Here is a 21,541-nt window from a genome sequence, read left to right on the forward strand (position 1 = left end):
ATTATCAGTTTCATTATGGTAGTTGCCCCCAGTAACTACTAAGTGTGTATTGATGCTCATTATGACTTTGCTTTGCCATTTATATATAATATTTGGATAAATATTCAGGACACTTGCCATTTTTAATTGGACTGTTTGTCAACTTACTATTGAATTGTAAGATTCTTTTATATATTCTAGATACATATCATTTTAAAGATATATAATCTGTAACTATATTTTCCCATTCACTAAGTTGTTTTTTCATTTTGTTCATAGTATTCTGTGTTAAACAAAACTTTCCATTAGAATTTTATCTTTGCATGTATATGTGTGGAAATACATATGGTACATGTGTTTGCATGCTTGTGGAAGCCAGAAGCGAATGTCAGGTGTCTTCCTCAGACAATCTCGGCCATATGCTTTGAAACGAGGTCTTACTAAAGCCAGAGCTCATCAACTAAGTTAGACTAGCTTGTTACCAAGCCCCATAGACCTTTCTGTCTCCTGCTTCCCATAACTGAGATTGCAAACATGGGTGGCCACTCTGTGATTTTTAACATGGGTGCTTGGGCTTGAATTCAGGGCTTCATGATGGAGTAGTTAGCACTTAATCAGCTGGGACATCTTTGTAGCTCTAATTGTTTTAGTTTAGATGGGTCCCATTATTATTATTATTATTTGGTTGTTTGTACTTTCGGTGTCAAATTTAAGAGCTTATTACCAAGGCAATAATGACAAGCATTTATGCCCATGTTTCTGTACTTCTTATATATTTTGTCCTTACACTTAGGTTTCCATACACTTCTATTGAGTTTCAGAATCTTGTATGAAATATGTGTTCAGCTTCATTCTTTAGAAGGACAGCTGCCAGGTCTTCCAATGTTGATTATCGAAATGGTTATATTTCACTTAATTATCCACTTAATCATCTTGTCACTCTAGTCCATTGATCTGTATGCCCATCTTTACAACAGTACAACCACTGCTTTTATGATTTGTAGCTTTATCCTTCTCAACTTGAAGTTGAGACACTTAGTTTTTCAATTTTTAATTAGTACAGTTTCCTTCAACTTCCATGCAGATTTAAGCCCAGTTTCTCAGTGTTTTAAAGTAAGAAGAACAGCTCAGTGGTGTTGCCATTTTACCAACGTGAAGACTTCCTCTGTGTATGAACTTGCACTGCATTCAAGTGTTCTATACATTTCTGAATAACTTCAGTCAATTTTGTTCACAGTTTCATAGACTTACTTGATTTTTCATTCTCTGCTTCATCCATTTCTTTTTATCGCTGTTACTTCTCTTATTATTCTCATTTTATGATTAGGGTTTTTTTCCTTCTTCTTTTTCTTGTTTTAAAGTAGAAAGTGAGGTTGTTGCTTTGTGAGGGAGTTCTTTATTAATACAGGCTTACTTCGTCTCATTTTTGTCTATGTAATGAATTTTCTAATTCTTTTGACTGTCCTTAAATGGGTTCTTTAACTTCCATCCCTCCACATACTTACGAAATTTATAAATTGCTGACTGATAAACATTTCTAATTCTATTCTGGTTAGAGCATATAGTTTGTATGATCACAATACTTTCAATTTAGTGAGACTTATTTTATGGCTCAGCACGTTCTCTATTCTTTGCAATTTTTTGTGTGGAACTGAGTACTCACTCTATAGGGCATATTGTGTCTATGTGGTTCATTATATTCAAATCTTATAGTGCCTGTAGTTCTTCTTCCTAGAGTGCTAAATCATGACATACATATACATATACATCATGTACATATACATATACATATACATATACATATACATATACATATACATGTATGTATATTTCATGTCCTAATCTTTCTCTGAGATTACTAATTCCCCCAAACAGGATCCTGCCCCTACTCAAATAAAAAGAAAGCATGCTTGCTTTCTTTAAATATAATTGAATCTTAAAGGTGAAATCTCCAAAGTTATGTTACAGGAAATCTAATTATTTCTTTAAACTATCCAAGATTATTCAACTAAGTGGTTCATGTGACTAGGAATCTAGAATCCAAAGACTAAGAGAAAAAGAAATGTTACCATGATGATAGTGAAACATCATCATCAAAACATTGCCACCATAGAATCATTAAATACACAGGTTAATCTGCCCTTTTTTCATAAAGTATGGTTGTGATATTTCATTGGTCACACCAACATCCAGTCACATTTAAGTAAGGAACTAAAAGAATTATTCTCATGTTACTGTTAAATAGTAACTTCATCTGTGCCCCATATTAGAAGAATATTTAAAAGACTTTGTTTACCAACAAGAACTCTCTGGACATAATTAAGTAGCAAATGTGTTCTACCTATATGACTATATTTCTGTTCTTTGTTTAATCCAGAGTGTAAATTACTTATTAGCAAAAAAGTTTGTGATAGCATGAATTCATACCAGTATACGTTAGCATAGTAATGCTACACATGAACAAAAATGAGTGAAAATATAGTCTGTTAGGTGTTATAGATTTTTTTAAATCCCAATACTGAGTTTCTATCCCACCTTTGATCATTCAGTTCCCAGATAAAAGACATACAACTTTTATTATTTACAATAAGCCTTAAATGTCGCAAGAGATGGGTAGATACCTATCCTCTATGGTATTATCTACTTTCCTATCAATAATCCTGAGTTATTTCTTGCTATGTTTTATCTGGGCTACTCTTAACTCCAATTGGCCAGCCCTAAGGGCCACATTTCCTTGACTCCTAACCCATGACATCTTTCTCCTCTCTTCACCCTTTTCTCTCTCAGGGAATACTGAGCACCATCTATCCCAATTCTGCCCAGCTGTACGCTGTGGGCACCTTTATTTACCAATCAGAAATAATTTGGGTGGCAAGGTCACATAGTGTCACTTTGGTATAAGTGTGGGCTCTCTCATCTCTGGGGTAACCAGGTCTTGAGGTCCACACTTAATATTACAATACTTAGCAACAGACCAAACCTCAACACTCATGGCAAAGTAAGTCATGCTTTTTTGGCATGTACATTAGTACATGCTTTTTTGGCATGTACATTAGTACATGCTTATAGCAATATTCAAATCTGGTGTCAGGATATCATATGCTATAGTCAAATAATATCACCTGACTTGTGAGCCCAGAGTCAAACATGGCTAATCATCTTGTCCTAAGAATATCTATAACATTCCTCAACCAAATGAAAGTGGAATGATAGGAACCATGTCTCAAATATTGTTGAGGATATCTGGCAGGCTCCATGGTCCCAAACTGTGCACCAACGTACTCCAGAAAACCACAACATCATTGCAAGACAGTCTAGTTTTGTTTCTTTGTGTTTTTTTTTTCCTAGAAAAACATGGCATCAATATTTCTAATATCAAATGAATTGTTATTATTCTATTGTTTAGAAATAAATAATGATAGAATGGTTAGGAGTTTCTTTGGGATTCAGGATACCATGAAAGAAATTACTATAAGTCAGCATGAGCCACTCTAACCTAAGGAGTTTGCCAGGCTCTATATTATCTATTTTCACTTTCCCCTTCAGCTTTATTAAAGAAAATTATCTGATTTTATTAGTCCTTCTGGATAACAGAAGAGAACTTTAAAGACTTTTTGACTTTGTGAGCGTCAAGCTAGTACTTGGTAGAAAAAGATTTTTCTAAAGTCTCATCAACAGAATCAAGTTTGTAATACTATTCAATGTTTTGTTGTCACTGTCTGCCACAATATGCAATTCTGCCTACTCTTAATCACATTTTCCCTAGATGCATTCCTAGAGCTAGAGAACTGGCAGAGATCAATTAAATTTCTGTCTTATACGAGGGGAGACATTACTTCTTTCAATAAAAATTGGCTAATGATCTACTGTATTTCTAACCTTTAAACAAGACCAAAAAAGCCTTGTTTCATATTCTAAAATCCAAGTGTTTCATTTAATGTTGGGTATACCAACAGAAGAATTAAAGTGGGGGAATTTATCATTTCAGGGGTGTAGAGCATACCTTGAATAAGGACCCATTTTCAGCAGAGACATGAATAACTACAGAAAAGATTTATCCATGATGAGAGAAAAAGTTCTAGACAGAAAGCAAAATAACAGCATTTACAGCATCCCTACCTTGGATCATGCAAGTGAGATAGACTCTAAGTTGACCTCTATTCTTGAGTGCTTAACAACACTAACTACACAGACCTATAAAGCCTGAGACCAATTAGGATATACCTCACCAACACACCAGAAATGCAGACTCAAACTAAGAATGGAGAAGAGCTTTCTGTTTGGTAAATCAAGAATCTTAGAGTAACAGGTTGCACAGTCAAGAGTCAAGAATGGAAGAGCAAAACTGGTTCTGCTTTGTTAAGTACTCTTGGAAAAGATTGGGAATCACTTGTAACAAAATTCTTATGACGCTTGTGTTCTCGGAAACAAGGTGGCGGGGTCAAAAGTCAATTGTGCTTTTTCCTGGCATATCTTTTTTTTTGGTCTTTCTCTCTCTTTCTTTCTTTCTTTCTTTCTTTCTTTCTTTCTTTCTTTCTTTCTTTCTTTCTTTCTTTCTTTCTTTCCTTCCTTCCTTCCTTCCTTCCTTCCTTCCTTCCTTCCTTCCTTCCTTCTTTCTTTCTTTCTTTCTTTCTTTCTTTCTTTCTTTCTTTCTTTCTTTCTTTCTTTCTTTCTTTCCTTCCTTCCTTCCTTCCTTCCTTCCTTCCTTCCTTCCTTCCTTCTTTTCTTTTTTTTTATTTAGGTATTTTCTTTATTTACATTTTAAATATTATCCCCTTTTCTGGGTTCCCCTCTGACAGCCCCCATCTCCTGCCCCCCACTCCTCCACCCCCACCCCCTGTTCACCAACCCACACACTCCCACTTACTGGCCCTGGCATTCCCCTACACTGGGGCAAAGAACCTTCACAGGACCCAGAGCCTCTCCTCCCATTGATGACTGACAAGGCCATCCTCTGCTACATATGCGGCTGGAGCCATGGGTCCTTCCATGTGTACTCTTTGTTTTTCCAGGTTTAGTCCCTGGGAGCTCTGGGGGTACTGGTTTGTTCATATTGTTGTTCCTCCTATGTGGCTCCAAACCCCTTCAGCTCCTTGGGTCCTTTCTCTAGTTCCTCCATCGGGGACTCTGTGCTCAGTCCAATGGTTGGCTGAGACACTGACTGAGACTCTGTATTTGTCAGGCACTGGCAGCCTCTCAAGTCTTCCTTCTTCTTGAGCTTTATGTGTCCTGTGAATTGTATCTTGGGAATTCTAAGCTTCTGTGCCAATATCCACTTATCAGAGATTGCATACCATGTCTCTTCTTTTGTAATTGGGTTACCTTACTTAGGATGATATTTTCTAGTTCCATCCATTTGCCTAAGAATTTCATAAATTCATTCTTTTTAATAGCTGAGTAGTGCTCCATTGTGTAAATGTACCACATTTTCTCATCCATTCCTCTGTTGAGGGACATCTGGGTTCTTTCCAGCTTCTGGTTATTATAATTAAGGCTGCTATGAACATAGTGGAGCATGTGTCCTTATAACATGTTGGAGCATCTTCTGGGTATATGCCCAGGAGTGGTATTGCTGGATCCCCAAGTAATACTATGTCCAATTTTCTGAGGAACCGTTCCTGGCATATCCTATATATTTGTATTCGGTAGCCTCCCCTAGCCTGAAGTGGGCTGGTACAGACCATGCAGCTACTGAGACGGGGCCATCTGCAGTGTAGCTTTCCGACTTGGCTGGCTTCTTTTGACTGGCTTCTTTTGAAGTGACAACTGCCCTGAGATTCTGCTACCTGATGTTAGGCTGAACCTGTTTTCCTGAGAGATTCCCGAATAAGAGGCCAGCCTGGTGACCGAGTGCTGACGGAATGGCTCCAGGCACCAAGTGTGGAACCGGTGACTTACTGCTAAAGGCTCTGGCGGACTAGTGCTAACAACTTGGCAACAATATATCAAGAAGCCTGGCATGGCAGGGGATCTGCTTCCCCCCTTTATAAGCGTAGACTACTAATAAACATTGAACCCTGAACAGGGAATCATCTTGGCTCCATTATCTTTCTCCTAAGTATCTTTCAGCCCAAGCCTTCCTCCCAGGTGTATCCTGTCCTTGTAAGGTCCTTGTAAGCCACAGGTCGGCATACAACAGTATTCTTATTGAGTACTTTTTTAGTAATAAAGAAAATGTCAAAGTATTTTCGTTCCACCCTTAAAGAATGGCTTAGAAAACAAAACTGCATTTTCTCATGTATGTTCATATAAAACTATAAGGCATGAACTTCATCAACTTTCATCATCTGAGTATATGTCGAAGTAGTTGTGAAGAACGGAGGAAAGATTGGAAAGTAGAGTACACGGTTAATCATTGTAACTTGGTGATTGCATTATGGATACCTATTTCTCCTCATTTCTGCATTATTTTAGAATTTTACTGTATTAAAGCTTAACAGCCATAAAGAGACCAAAGCATAAGTATGTACAGATACGTTATTGCCCAGGAATACTCATGTAAAATCTCATGAGGTTATTATAAAAGAGAGAGAGAGAACTAAACAGCACTCCAAAACTCTTCCACATATCCTGCCATACACTTACTACAACAAGTTGTGACAATGAGAAAAAATGGAATCACCAAACAGTATGCAGCTTGGTGGGTGGCTTCAGTCACAAGGTATCTGCCAATTAGATGAGCAGTCCATTTGGATTGAAACCACAGAATCATCCCAGTTCTTCCTCATAGCATCAGCATAAGTTTCCTTCAAGTACTTCTTTCCATAGAGTGAATTTACATGGATAAACATGTTAGCTCTACAGACTTCAGTGGATACGTATTCCTGACATTACAAAAAGGAAAAACAAGCTGCCCATAGTCTCACGACTATTAGTGAATAAAGATAGATTAAAACCCCACAGACGTTTCTCTGAGTCTAGATTTCCTTACCTGTGTTACAGCAAAATATGAAAAGTGCTTTCTTTTTAATGTGAAGAAAATAGCCTGACATTCTATGGCATTTAATGAAACCCAGTAATGTCTACTTTTGCTTCAGAAAACAAAACAAAACAAAACAAAACAAAAAACAAAATCAAAACAATCTGCATACATAACTAAGGTGGTTTGAATCAGAATTCTTCTCAAAGGCTCATCTCTTTGTATACTCAGTCCCTAGTTGGAACTCTTTGGTAAGGATTAAGAAGTGTGGCCTTGTTGGTGGGGGTGTGTCACTGGGACAGGTTTTAATGGTTCAAGAGACCCAGATTATTCCAGATTATTTATTCCCAATCTCTCCCCCACCTCTCTCTCTCTCTCTCTCTCTCTCTCTCTCTCTCTCTCTCTCTCTCTCTCTCTCTCTCTCTGCTGTCTACTTGGGTATCATAATGTAAGCTCTCAGCTTTTCCCGTCACCATATGTTTCTTCCACCATCACAAATTCTAACCCTCTGGAACCCTAAACCCCAAAGGAAAACCTCTTTTATGAGTTTACGTGATCAGAGTATTTTATCACAGCAATAGGAACATAACCAGCACTTGGGACTCTGCTGGGATAAACCTGATTGTGCTGCTTTTTAGAGGGGTATGAAAGAAATTAGGTCTTTGGATTGGGAAAGCAATTGAACTTAGTGCTTTCTGCATAAGTCAATCAGGAGCTTAGAAGACAACAGTGCAGAGAACAATGTGAACTACAGAAGTTCAGCCCAAGGAGCTTTCGGAAGGGAACAAGATGAGAAACTGAACTAGAGGTGGCTTTGTGATGTTTTGGAGAAGAATATGGCTGCTTTCTGCCCTTGTCCTAAAAATCTTCCTGAGGCTAAACTGAAAGACACTGAATTGATTTCCTTGGTGGAGGAGAAATCAAGACAGTCTAATATTGATTCTATGATGTGGTTATTAGTAATCACTGTTATTCAGGTTCATAATGAAAAAGGGCAAACAGAATAAAAAGAAATACAAAATATATAATTTGAAGTGAAATAGGTAGTAGTAAATTTAATGTTGAAGCCAAAGCTTGCATTGAAAGAAATAAAAACAGAAAGGCTTGAGGCATTTTCTGCTCCTGAAAAGCAACAGCAAAGGAAAGGTTATGTGTATGGAATTTAAGGGGAGCCAGACTCCTTCCCAAGCAGCAGTCAGTGCTGTCCATGTATTTCTGGATGTAGGGTCCTAAGGACATATTTTAAAGGGTTGTGTAATCTTCCCCTACAGTTAGGAACAGCTTCGGAGGCCTTGCATATGACAAGGAAGTCCTCTCTGGAATTCCTGAGGGGCCATTTCACGATGCTGTGAAAGTGAAGCCCCAAAATGTGGGAGGCACCTAAGACATGAGACGTTTGTCAAGGAGAAGTGCACACAGGGACTGGAACTAGCCCAAGGGAGAGAATTGTATTACTGGCAGCAATTCTAGAAAGGTGAAGACAACTGAGTCCTTTGATTTCAAACAATCAGCTACAATTTGGAGATCACCCTTCTAGGTTTAGGTTTTGCTTTGGTCAAGTATGCCCCCATTATGTCCCAATTATTCCATTTTGAAATTGTAATATATATTCTGTTTCATTGTGTGTTGAAAGTATGAAGTTTGATTTCTGTTTTGGCTTTTGCTTTTGTAATAGGTTATGGCTAAAAGATTGCCTTGATTCTCAGAAGAGATTTGGATGTTGGGAGTTTTTTATACTGTGTTGAGAAAGTGAAAGACTATGCAACTTTGGGGTTGGATTAAATGCACTTTGCATTAGATATGGCTACAAACCTGTGGCAGCCAGGGAGTAGAATGTGGTAGTTTGAATGAGACTGCTTCCCATAAGCTCTAAGGTTTGAATATTTGGTCTCCAGTTAGTGAAACTTTGGGGGAAGGATTGGAAGGTGTGGCCTTGGTTGAAGTATGCGACTGGGGGATGGTCACTGAGTGTCTATAGTTGCCTCCTACTTTGGTATCAAGATGTGAGCTTTCAGCTCTTACTTCTGCCATGTCTGGCCATCATGGATTCTAGTCCTCTGAAACCATAAGCCTCAAAACTTACAAAATGTTTCTTTTTATAAGTTTCCTTAGTAATGGTGTTTTATCACAATAATTGAAATGTAACTAAGAGAAGACTTGAGGTGAAAAAAACCTCTTGTGGTGTCTCCCTATGCTGGAAAGTTTTATGTCAACTTGGCAAAAACTGGAGTCATTAGAAAGGAAGGAGCGTCAGTTGAGAAAATATATCCATAAGATTAGGCTGTAGGGAATTCTGTAGGGTATTTTCTTAATTGGTGATCTGTATAGGAAGGCCCAGGCCATTGTAGTTGTAACCGGTTCTATGAGAAAGCAGGCTGAGCAAGTGATAGAAAGAAATCAAGCCTATAAGTCTCACTCCTCCATGGACTCTGCATCAACTCCTGCCTCTAGGGTCCTATCTAGATTGAGTTCCTGCCATCACTGCTTTTGATAATGAACTGTTATATGGAACTGTGAGTGAAATAAACCCTTCCTGCCCAAAGATGCTTTTGATTATGGTGCTTCATCACAGCAATAGTGATAAAAGACATCCTTAGCAAGATGCTCCCTTTACCCTTCCTGAAAAGAGAAAAGGAAAGGTATATTTGATGGATATGCACACTGCCTGCTCAACATCCCATGATTTTCAACATGAAGATAACATCATGGTGTCTTCTATCCCCTGGCTTTGCTATCTTCTTGTTCCCTCCTCCCCTCCCTCCATCTCTTCCTTCCTTCCATTTAAATCTCACCTAAAGTACCATATACACTGTCAACCATTCTGAGAACGTACCCATTTGCCAGTCCTGGGCCTGATGGCTTTAATATTCGAGACTACTAGACTGGAGAGATTTGTAAACAGGAAGTCCCAGATGAGGAGACATTAAATGCTTGCCCTGCGAAACTTTGCCAAGTCACAAGGTGCATGTTTGTTCAATAAATCAGTGTGGAAATGGGTGGACAAATTGAGACCTTTAAGATTTTAACAGATTCTTCCCATAGTGGGGTAATTATACCTTTCTCCTGATTCCCATGCTGTGCCCCTATATTTGTGTGAGGGAAAAATGCAGAGGAAGAATTTGGTTCAACCTGTCAGTCAAAAAAAAAAAAAAACTTCATAAAAAAAAGTTAGATAGCTCAATATCATTTCTGTACTTTCAGGAAGAAAAAAGAAAGCAGCTGCCTGATATTTTTAATTGAATTCAGAAGCTATTACCTACTAGGACCTTTAATTTATTCTTACCCAGTCAATCGAAAACAATTTAAGCAAAGCAGGCTCTGTTTTCCTCTAAGTTGCAACTGAGCTGAGAGCTGTCACGAGCCAATTTTCACCTAGTGTGAACTACAGCATCTGAATGATAAACACCAGTAAATGATACCCTTTCTAGAATGCCAGCAGATTTGCTTTAACCAAGCTTATGCTACCAGGCAACAATCTACAAAAACCAATATTCTGTTGTTAATTACCCATCTAAAAGGCTAGAGAGGAAATTACAGAAAAAAGCAATCTTCACAATAATTCCTCCATTAGCCCTATCCTGAATCCTCCCTTACTCAAGAAAGGGTGAGCACCTGAAGTTTCAGAGAATACTGATTTTTATTCAAATGGAGTAAGAGAGGGTTGGCCTCCTTTTAAAGGAAAGGACTTTGCAATTCCATGCAAAGTCTTTCCTTACCCCACAGAGTAACTTAATAGATATAGAGTACAGTGGTGGGTGGAAGTTACAGGGAAGGCTTCCAGTGTGAAATATTAGGAAACAGAAATCCCAAACTGATGTCATTATAGCCAGCCACACAGTAACTTGGACCTTATTGTTTCATTCATTCATTCATTCATTCAGTCAGTCAGTCAGTCAGTTGATCTGTCAGTCAGTTGGTCTGTCAGTCAGTCGGTCATCACTGATGGACTTTATATAAAATGTATACAATCTAATGCAGATGTGATAGTCAGGTGGAAAACTTGTAAACAAGCAATGGTTAAAAATAATGATAATTGTGTTTGAATAAAGTCTCCAATGTGACGTGATAAAGACTATCCTGATGTGCCTTATGTAACTGTGCAGTTTAAGGAAGGCCTTTCAAAAATTCTTGCAGTTTAAAATGTTTAGGAACCGTAATTCTCTCTGATCTTTCAAACTTGAGCAGAGCTATTGATCTACCTTAATAGACAATGTAGATACCCAATGCCTAGAGGCTTCTTCAGACAGGTAATGAGCTGTCTATGGGAAGGAAGGGGACAGGAAAGGGAGAGAGAGACAGTCTTAACACAAAGGCTGAGACAAATCACCACAAACTTGGTGGGCAATGTGGTGGGCAAAGAGTCCTTAGAAAAGCTCAGTGCTAATAAAAACGAGGACATTAAAGAAATAATTAGATTTCAAAATTATAAGCTTCCATCACAGGAACTGTTTAAGAAATGAAATTGAGAACATAAACAAGAAAATGTGTACTATATACTAAAGTACTCTCTCTGTGTGTGTGTGTGTGTGTGTATACACATACATGTATCCCACCACCTTACTTAGGACACCATACCCTAAATGTGATTGAATTTGTCATACAAAAGTGATAAACATTTATTAGAAACTGCTTCATTTCTGATCTCCACTGCCTCAGTGTAGCAATATATAGTATAAGAGTCTTTCTATACTGTATAGCAGAGGCCAGTCCTAACCCCCAGTCAGCGACAATCTCAAGAGGACAACATCTATGCAATCAAAGAAAGCAATATTGTACATTCTTTTGCTACACTTAAGCTAGGATATCTGGTAGATGATGCAATAACACATTTTTTAACTTGTCATATTTTCAAGGTTTTACTAGCATATAATGCCTAAAAGAGATGCTTTTGGTGGGTCTGGGGTTGTATGTGTAGCTGTATTTGTAGAGTATTTGCTTAGCATGCATTGAAGCAAAGGTTCAGACTTCAGCACCATCTAAACTGAGTATGACTTGCATACCTGTGATGACAGCATTTACAAGGTGGAGGCAGAACCATCGGAAGATCAAGGTCATCCTTAGCTCCATGATGAATTCAAGACCAGCCTGGGAAATGTGAGACTCAATGAAATGTATAAATAAAATAAAGTAGAACTAAACCAAATAAAGCTGGTTTTTGAAATCTGGTTTCTTCAAGAAGTCGTAGTCTTAATGCTTCTTCATTATTGATATAAGTGTGTCATCAATGAAACAAAGTACATGAAATCAGGTAGGACACTTTGGACATATGGGGCTGGTGGAACAGCCACAGCCCCCAAATATCCCCTGAGATATCTCTACCAAACTGACCGGATCAATCTTGAAAGAGTCTTTGTGAAAAAAACTTGACGGCTGAGTTCACATACTAGCAAAAGATGCTTGATAAAGGAAGGAAGTCTCTGTGGCCCAGTAGATCGAATAGAAGCTAAATAGCTTTTCTATATATTTCACATTGTGTATGTTGTCTGTTGATCATAACGCAAAAGTTTACTTTTGCCAGCTTATTTCATCATATTTAGGTAAAGAATATTATCATAGTTTGCTGTGATAAACAACATGACCAAAAGCCACTTGGAGAAGATGGGGTTTGGGGCCTTCAGGTTACAGTCCATCATCCATTGAGGATGATGCTTAAGGAAAAGTTCGAGCAGGAACATGGAGGCAGAAACTGAAGCAGAAGCCATGGAGAAGGAGGAAGAAGTGCTGTTTACTGGATTGCTTCCACTGGTGGCTCAGTTGTATTTCATGCACAGCCCAGGCTACAGTTGGAAGATTAACTGAAGTCCTTTCAGATTTATAACCATGCATACATATGTATTTCAAATCCACCAAAGGACAATTTAATAATACAGCATTTCTCATTTGCATGTGGGACAGAGAGTCTTCCCTCAATTGCATCTTGGAAAACTGGATTTCTATTCTGTTTTCTTTCAGAAACAGTTTCTAGAGATCACATAAATAGTTTAGGCTTTGACCCCCTCCTTATCAACAGCTTTAGTTCAATGACAAGATTGGGGTTGTCAAATTTTAGATGATACAAGTTTTTTTTTTAAAGAGATAAACAACATAAGGAATTTGGATATACTGAGTTTTGGACAGGTCAAAAACAAACCAAACTTATTGTAGTTGAAGCAGCAAGTAGTTAAGTGTCTGTGTTTGTGTAGACTAGGTATGGGAGTTTCGGCCAACAGTAAGCTCAACAAACAGCAAGATACTGGTACCTCGTAAACCATTTCAGTCCTTGTCAACACTGTCAAGAGATGAGTAAAAGAATAAGAGAGACTTTACAGCTAAGTATGACTGTAAGTCTATGAGATGCAGAAGGGCTGAGGATGGTCAGAGGCAAGTCTTAGGAAAGTAATGTATAAGTATGAATGTATTGATCTACATATGCATGAGAAAATTCCATAGGTTCTCCTACCGGTGTGTTGATTATCAGCTTGTAGGTCTAGATTACAAATATGTAGTTGCCCCTGACTTGTACTATCTGAACCAAAAAGAAAAGTTATTTACACAGTTTCTAAGTGGTAAGAGGATCAGGTTCAATAAAGATGTCTGAGAGTTCTGGAGTAGGGATTTCTGAAGTCTATGCCTGAGAGCTCTTTGGTACTCACAGCTCTGCCTTCATTAATAATAGACTGATCAGCACCTGTCAGCATTCTCACAACTGCATTGCTCACATGAGATTCAAGACTACATGAGAGGTTTTGGAGAAATGGCTTTCACTCTTTTAGAAAATCCAAGTTCAGTTCCCAGCATCCATGGCATGTGGCCTACAGATACCCCTGATGGCATCTCCAGGAAGATTCAATGCCTCTAACCTGTATCCACAAAAATCTCTAAGTGCTAAGAAGATTAGTTTCAATAAAGATGTGAAGAGTTTAGGAGTAGAGATTTCTGAAGCTTAGTGGGTCCATGGCTGAGAGCTATTTGGTCTTCACAGCTCAGACTCCATTGATACTCACCCACTTGTATTTACTTACACATACCCTTCCATATACGTCACTGAAAATTCTTAAGTTTTTATAAGCTACATTAAGGGATGATCAAGGAGTCTGATTCAGATCCCAGCTTCCTTCCTGGGGAGGCAAACTTTCAGGACAAAACAAAATGGAAATATTCTCCAAGAGGAACCCAGGGTGTTACCTGACATTCAGCTGTAAGTCAGGCCAATCATTTACTAATTGCTTGGTGAAGATACTACAAGAGTGTTAGTCACGCTTTGTTTTTTCTGGTGATGGGGATAGCAGGAGGACAAGATGTGGCTACGAGTGTGTCCTAGCTTCAGTGGCGGATCTGTCAGGATTCGCCACCAGAGGATTTAGATTTAATTAGGCTTGTAAGATTAGGATTTTAATGCTGCACCCAGTTATTGAGTTATCATCATTTCTGAACTAAGTTTATATTGTATTTTTCTTTCATGTGATGGCTTGTCCAGGTTCAAGAGAGAAAGGTATGGCAGCAAAGCATGGGTTTGTCTGAGGAGCACCACAAAGGTTGTGGGGAGGGTAACCTAGCAAGCTGGGTGGAGAGACTATGGAGTTCTGAGTCTCCACAGATAAAAACAGGTCAGGACATGCAGGTGGAGCTGAGAGTTTTATATCTTCATCCGAAGGCAGCTAGAGAAGACTGTCTTCCAGGCAGTTAAGACGAGGGTCTCAAAGCCCATACCCACAGTGACACACTTCCTCCAACAAGGCCACACCTCCTAATAGTACCACTCCATGGGTCAAGCATATTCAAACCACCACAGATGCTGTACAGAGTTCCTCCTTGGAGAAGTGGCGTATGCTTGGTGAACATGAATCAAAAGAACTGCAATAAGGATTCAGACTCATCCTGTGGGGAAATGAGTGAACAGCAAGATAGTAAAGCCAAACTACACCCCAGAGCTCATCTGTGCAACATTTGACTTTTATTACAGTGGAAACTGAGTCCTAGATAAATGGATGACTTTTCTCTCCCAAAGATTCACTCTCAGTGAGTAAGTATTTAAAGGAGAAGGGGCGGGGATGGGGGGGGGGGAGACTGTGTGATTATATTTACTTTCAGAAAATCTTTAATGGAAAAAGAGAAAGAAATGAAGAGCCCGTGATCTGTTTATTCTCATCCTATCCTTCCCTGTTGCAAAACACAGCATCTGCTATTTCAAATGAGTGCAGTTTGGGATGTGCATACAAAGTGTACTGAAGACCCCGTAGCTACCCTTTGGTGTTATCAGAGTTACTGTGAACACAGGGGTGTGATCTGGAGGGGGCAGGGAGAAGGGTATCAAAGGTCAGGGCCAAAAATGCATTCACACCTAAATGAATCTAATGTTCTCGTATGAGGTCTAATTGACTAACAGGTCCTTGGCTTTTCTGGTAATTAAACTTCAGGTGCTAACGGAAAAGCCTGTGTTGGCTTTCAGGGAGGCCTCAGGAAAATGTTACAGTGAAGGCAAATTATTTTTCATTTACTTAGCAAACTTTTAGACTGAAGAAAAATCAATACCTCACCAATTCTTGCCAGTGTTTATCTGATATGTCTCCTACAATACTCAGATGCAACAATTTAACCATGGCCTAAATGAGAAAAACTGCCAATGGCTGGTGCGGGCTGCATTAAATGGCTCTGTAGCCAATGTGCTGTTCACTTAAAATGTTTCGTAAAGGACAGACCCATTAGTTATTGCCACTTTTTCCAGATCTATGGAGAAATTACCTTAATTTTCTCTTTGGTTGCCAAAACATACAAATCTTCCCTTCTTGAGAAATGGCCAACAGTGAAGTAGCAATTTACTGGCTTGGAAAGATTTTATAATTCAAAATATTAAAATAGGTAGATCAGACATTAGAAACTCTTCTCTGAAGGACAATGTGTATCCTAATAGTTCTTCAGTGCAGAGTCAGAAGAAACTAGGAGTTCCATTAGAGGTTAGGTTAAAATATGGAGGAATTTGGAACCCCAGTCATTTGGAGATCTCAAAGGTATGTCTAGTAAGAGTGGCCTCCTATCGGCTATCAAGTTGGTATAGATTCTTGGAAAGTGCCATGGAATGTAATATCCACTAACAGTCATGAAAGGGTATGAATAAATCAGAATCAGTCTTTAAAAGAAGACCAAGAGAAAAATAAGAGGGAGCAGTAAGAAGTGGAGGAAAGGAGGAGAGGGCTCAGGTGAAAGCATAGACACACCCCCCCCCATTACCTTGCTCTCCTTTTCTAGGTTTTCTCCTTAACAGTCAGTATTTACACCCTTTCCTCTCAGAATAACAGTCTATCCAGCTGCCTGCTCCTTGACACCGTCAAGAACATTTCGTCTACCACCCAATGATTTCAGATAAGACAGGCAAACATGAACCTATCTAAGTTCACCCTGTTCTCTTTCCATGGAGTTGACATTGGGCAAGTTTCGTCTGTGCTGTGAGTAAGCCAGCTCTCTGTCTTTTGTATGTATTCATCTTGAGATGTTGTTCATGCTCATTCCTTCTATTCTGCATCTCTCAGGGGTGGCAGGATCGAATTTATCTAACTCTGGGAACCATGGAACCTTGTTTGCAAGGTCTCTCTTAAAACTATGCCATGGTAGCCTCCCAAACACAGTCCTCCCTGCCCTATAAAATCTAGAGCCTATTAAAACAACAATAAAGTGAACAACAAACAAACAAGCAAAAATCTAATAGCCAAAATCTTTGTGTGTGTGTGTGTGTGTGTGTGTGTGTGTGTGTGTGTGTGTGTGGTTTTTTGAGACAGGCTGTCCTGGAACTCACTTTGTAGACCAGGCTGGCCGGAACTCAGAAATCTGCCTGCCTCTACCTCCCGAGTGCTGGGATTAAAGGTGTGCATCACCACGCCCAGCATAGCCAGAGTCTTAGGGCAAGAAACAAGGGAAGGGGCTCGAGGCCACAGCTTTTGTTCTAGTTTCTTGAATAGAGATTTTATACCAGTCTACATAGAGCTGCATGAAAAGTATTAATTTTAAGAATCTCATCATTACAAGCATGATTTCCCACTTTGTTCTTGTTTATTTTCCCACCATACATGACCTCGAAAACAGACACCATGGCCCACTTGCTCCATACAGCTCACAATGTGGAACACGGGCTATGGTGTTTTCTAAGTCGGGAGTTTAGAGCATGTTTTGAAGTGTCTTTACTAGCCTGGCCTGAAGATGGGCTACTGATCTAGCCTAGAACTAGGAGTAAGAAAACTCACAGGTTCTTTTTATAGAAATAGATTTTTTAAAAGAATCTCTCCCCTTTCTGTTATGTATACTATTTATCTAGCCTGCAAGACATTCAGTTCCTCTCAGTCAGAACTGGGTGGCCCCTTACAGCACTTCACAACCTGTTTTTCCACTTGGGCAGCAGAATTTAGAAAAGGCACATTAGACTCCTCTCTTGGATGCTATTAGAATAGGCATGACATGGGCTATTCTAAGGTTGGTGTAACCTTTCCCCCAGAGAACTCTATTTCCACAAACAGAAACTAGATGCCTGGGCGTTGATGCATGGAAGGTTATTACTGCACAAGAGTGACCCTTCACCTACTAAACTTCCCCGTGTTGACTGAGCTGCCAGGCAGTTCCGGCTGGGCTGTTGGAGTGGGTGTGCGACTAACCTTTCACCCACTTCATCTGGCTTGGGAAAGCAAGGTGGTACCTGCTTGGCTTCTGTAAGACGAACTTTTTTTTTTCCTTCTCAAACAACCCTGATAAAACTGTGGGGACAGGAAGTCCCTTTATTTTCAAACAAGAAACAAGTTACTGCCCTGGCAAAGTAAAATAATCCCTGTGCTCGAAATAGCACGTTGTTAAAGTAAAGAATGCTCGAATCAGCATGCATTCAGGAGTCTGGACATTAAAAGAAAAGATGGTGCTGCCCAGTGTGTGAAGGGCAGAAGGAAGAATGCAACAGGAGAGCGAGCCCCGACCTTTCATACTCTGCCTGGGTCCTCTTTGGCCCCAGCACTGGCTGTTGAAATCCAGCCAGACCCTATTTGTCACTCAAGATTATAAACATGTTTTCTGAACTCAGCACTTCGGCTCCTCTAATTTATTTTTAGAGCAGAGGAAAGAACTGTGTGTCTGTGTGGTGATATTAAAATTGAAGATGTTAGAAGAGTTGTTAGGGTCAGAGCCTGGGCCCTGGAAGCCCTAACAAACCAGGCTCCTCCACAATCCTCAACAGGGTAATTACAGAGACAAGAAAAACAGAGGAAGACATATTCCATTGCCCACATTGTCAAGAAGTCTAGTCCTCCCTCCCAAGTCTATCTCTGGGTATAAACAGAAATAAGAGCATAATCAAGTTTGGGTGGGTCCCTTTGAGCCAGCCCCTGTCTTGCCTGCCAGGTGGTCCAAAAACATCGTCAGAACTGTGTGAAATCTCTTTCTGGAAGATATATTCCTATGGCTGGCACTGGAGTTCAGCTTCTTTTTTGTCCCAACCGATTCCAGGGGATTCCCAATTCCTTGGGGATCATCGTTTCAATAGTCTGATAGTCAAAAGGAGGGGACCAGTGTCTCTAGAATATTTTCAGTCTTGCCAGGATGGTTACAAAGATATTCTAGTTTATCTCAGACAAATCTGACCCAATCTTTACATGTAAGAAAACATCAGTACCCTCAAATCACAAAAATACAGAGTAGACAGTAACTGGTGTATTTCAAACTCAGTTAACACTGTTGCCTGTTTTCTTTGTTAAGTAAACAGACATTCTTAATAATCAGATATCAAAAAGACTAATGTAAAAGTTTTTCTTAACATTTACTGTTTTTTTTAAGTAGAACCCCAGGCAAGTGAGGCAGAGGATTCTCTTCAAACTGAGGGTTAGCACATCCATGCTTCCTGCTAGCTCTCTCTGTCCTCTTTTGCAAGTGAGGAGAGTATGATAATACATGGATTCTAATTTTTTACCTCCTATAGTCATGCTAAGGACTGTCCTGTATCATTAAAGGAGTCAGGCCAGATGCTGCTGCTCATAGCCCAGGTGGACCCTTAGACCAGGAGACAGAAGCATGGAGCCTCTCCAAGCTGGCCACTGACTCCACCATGTCTGGAGGGCTGAGTGGCAAGGCAAGTTAGACCAAACAGAAAAAGAGGTAACAATCTACCTTCTTGTGAAGCAGACCCAGCGGTATGGGAAAGGAATAACTTCCAATTTTAAACCATACATTTGATTTAAATAGTATTTTCAGTTTAGGGATAACATCTGGGCCTCTGTCCTTTGACCGACAAGAAGTGACTTACTCAGGGTAATGTTGACATAACGTCTGTCTTAACACTACTCTGAGTTAGAGAAAATAAAAACACCCACAAAACGATTTCCTCTAGAGAATATGCGTGTCTTCCAGATGACCCAGGACTTGGCTGTGAGTGCTTGACTGTGTGGAAAGTCAGAAAGGTTACCAAAGGCTGTCACAGCACATGAACCAAGGACAGGTTAGGACAAGCACTGGAGTTTTCTTTTCTTTCTTTTTTTTTTTAAAATTAGGTATTTTCCTCATTTACATTTTCAATGCTATTCCAAAAGTCCCCCATACCCACCCCACCCCCCAATGCAATAGCTGCCAGGGGCCTGGATCCAGTCAGCTATGGCATGTGTGTTCTGTGTGCTCTTGCACACACACACACAAACACAGTAGCACATGTATTCATTCACACACACAAGCTACGGCTGTGGCACATTTCTTCACCACACACAACCAGTCTTCAATATAATAATAATAATACAATAACTTTAAAGCAGAAAAAACTTTTAAATGTGTATTTTGTCAGTGGATAGTGGTGTGCACACTGTCCAAGCATTTGGGAGGCAGAAGAAAGGAAAGTACAGGTTTGAGGCCGGCCTAGACTTCTACATGGGTTCCGAGAGTGCCGGGACTACACAGAAGAAGAATATCTTGTTTGGTGATGATCTTAGGAAACGTAGGCAATGGTCAGTAAGCAGAGGGAAGGAAGAGGCCTTGGAAGGTTTCGGAATTCCAGCTTGCCGTAGCCCAGCAGCAGTTCTCAGAAGACACTGGGTCTAAGTGAAAATGGAAAGCAGAGCAGGACACCAGCTCCTGAGGACCTAGCTCGTGCTTCATGGCAAGGGGATTGAAAAGAAAACAAGAGAGATGCTAGCTCATTTCTACTACCTTATTTATTTGTTTGTTTATTTACTTATTCTGATTAATTTTTTCAAACCTTCTTAAGAGAATGTACCTTGCTTATTTATTTATTTATTTATTCTGATTAATTATTTTTTAAAAACTACTTAAGAGAATGTATTTGCCAAATTCTTCAGTTCTCTTGCTCCATATATCACCATTTTAACTTTTGAAATATTTACTTGCTTACAATTAAAAACTATATCATTTCATTGTTTAACATTCAGAGATGCATTTAAGGAGCAAAGATAAACATCACCAACATCTAAGCACTATGGACATCCTGTCAGTCTTCATAGTGAGTACATCTGTGCTTAAGTTTTCAAAATATCAATCACGTGGGATTTTGGAAATATTTCTTATGATTCCATGACACTTTGTCCCATTTGAGGAGATAAGGCAGCCCTCAGAAGAAGCCAAAAATACTTAATAGAAATTTAAGATTAACTTTACTGAGGAAATTAAAATATTGATTTGCCTTTGTTCTCAAACCCACAAAACCAAATCATGGTTTTTATGTTCTATACACTATCTCCTTTTATGGGTCAACTGAATCTGTTGTCATTTCTTCTCCAACTTTTATCCCCTCTATGCAAAAAGAATATTTCATAGCTGGGAGGAGGTGGTAATTGTTGGAATCTTTATGTGATTTATTGTAGATTCACAGTGCCATAAATTGTTTCAATTTTTAAACTTTTCGAACTCACACTGACACCAAGATACTCAGAAGGCAGCAGGAACAGGACTATTTGCATGGGAACTACAGATACACAGGTGTGGATCAGCCTTGTAAATTTTGTGGCACCCCAGTGAGGCACTGGGGTGGATGAGTGTAAGCTTATGTGCCAGCATGCTTCAGGAGCGGCAGAATAAAATACTTCCCAGAGACTAGAAACCCAGAGAGGGTTTGCCAGGCAAAAGTTGGTCTTTTGGATGGGAATACACATGTTGGATCAATAGCTTCCGTGAACTACAACCTAGGACCGGATTTGATAAGAAGCATTTCGGTGGACACTACCATCCTAAATGTTCATTGCCCTGACATTTGGATGTTTATATGCTCCTGGGAATATAAATGCATCCCTGGCAACAAGAAAAAGTAAAATCTTACATTCATCCAAGGGCCTCACAGCAGAAATCATGTTTATGGACTGAAGTTTGAACCCACACTCTGTATTTGGAGTGGTTTAACAAGGGTTAGTTTGTCAAGCAGTGAAACATCAAGAGGCAGTTAACGCTTTCTCCAGGATAAAATCATAGTGCTGGACCCTGGAGGCATGGTTGGCTAAGAGCAAGGTGGAGACTTACAAGGGATAAAGGGAAGTGAAAAGAAAGTATCTATATTTCTGAGATATTGTACTTGAGAGAAGGAGTGACATAAATGTTCAAAGTATAGAAAGCAGATTTCAGGGGATGGGGCACAGCCAGTGGATTATTTGGACATGGTGGTGTCGGTTGTGAAGACAGTAAGAGCATGATCGTGGAAATGGA

This window comes from Mus caroli, unplaced genomic scaffold (assembly GCF_978045245.1).
Source record: "Mus caroli unplaced genomic scaffold, Mus_caroli_1 scaffold_7, whole genome shotgun sequence".
Classification (NCBI taxonomy): Eukaryota; Metazoa; Chordata; class Mammalia; order Rodentia; family Muridae; genus Mus; species Mus caroli.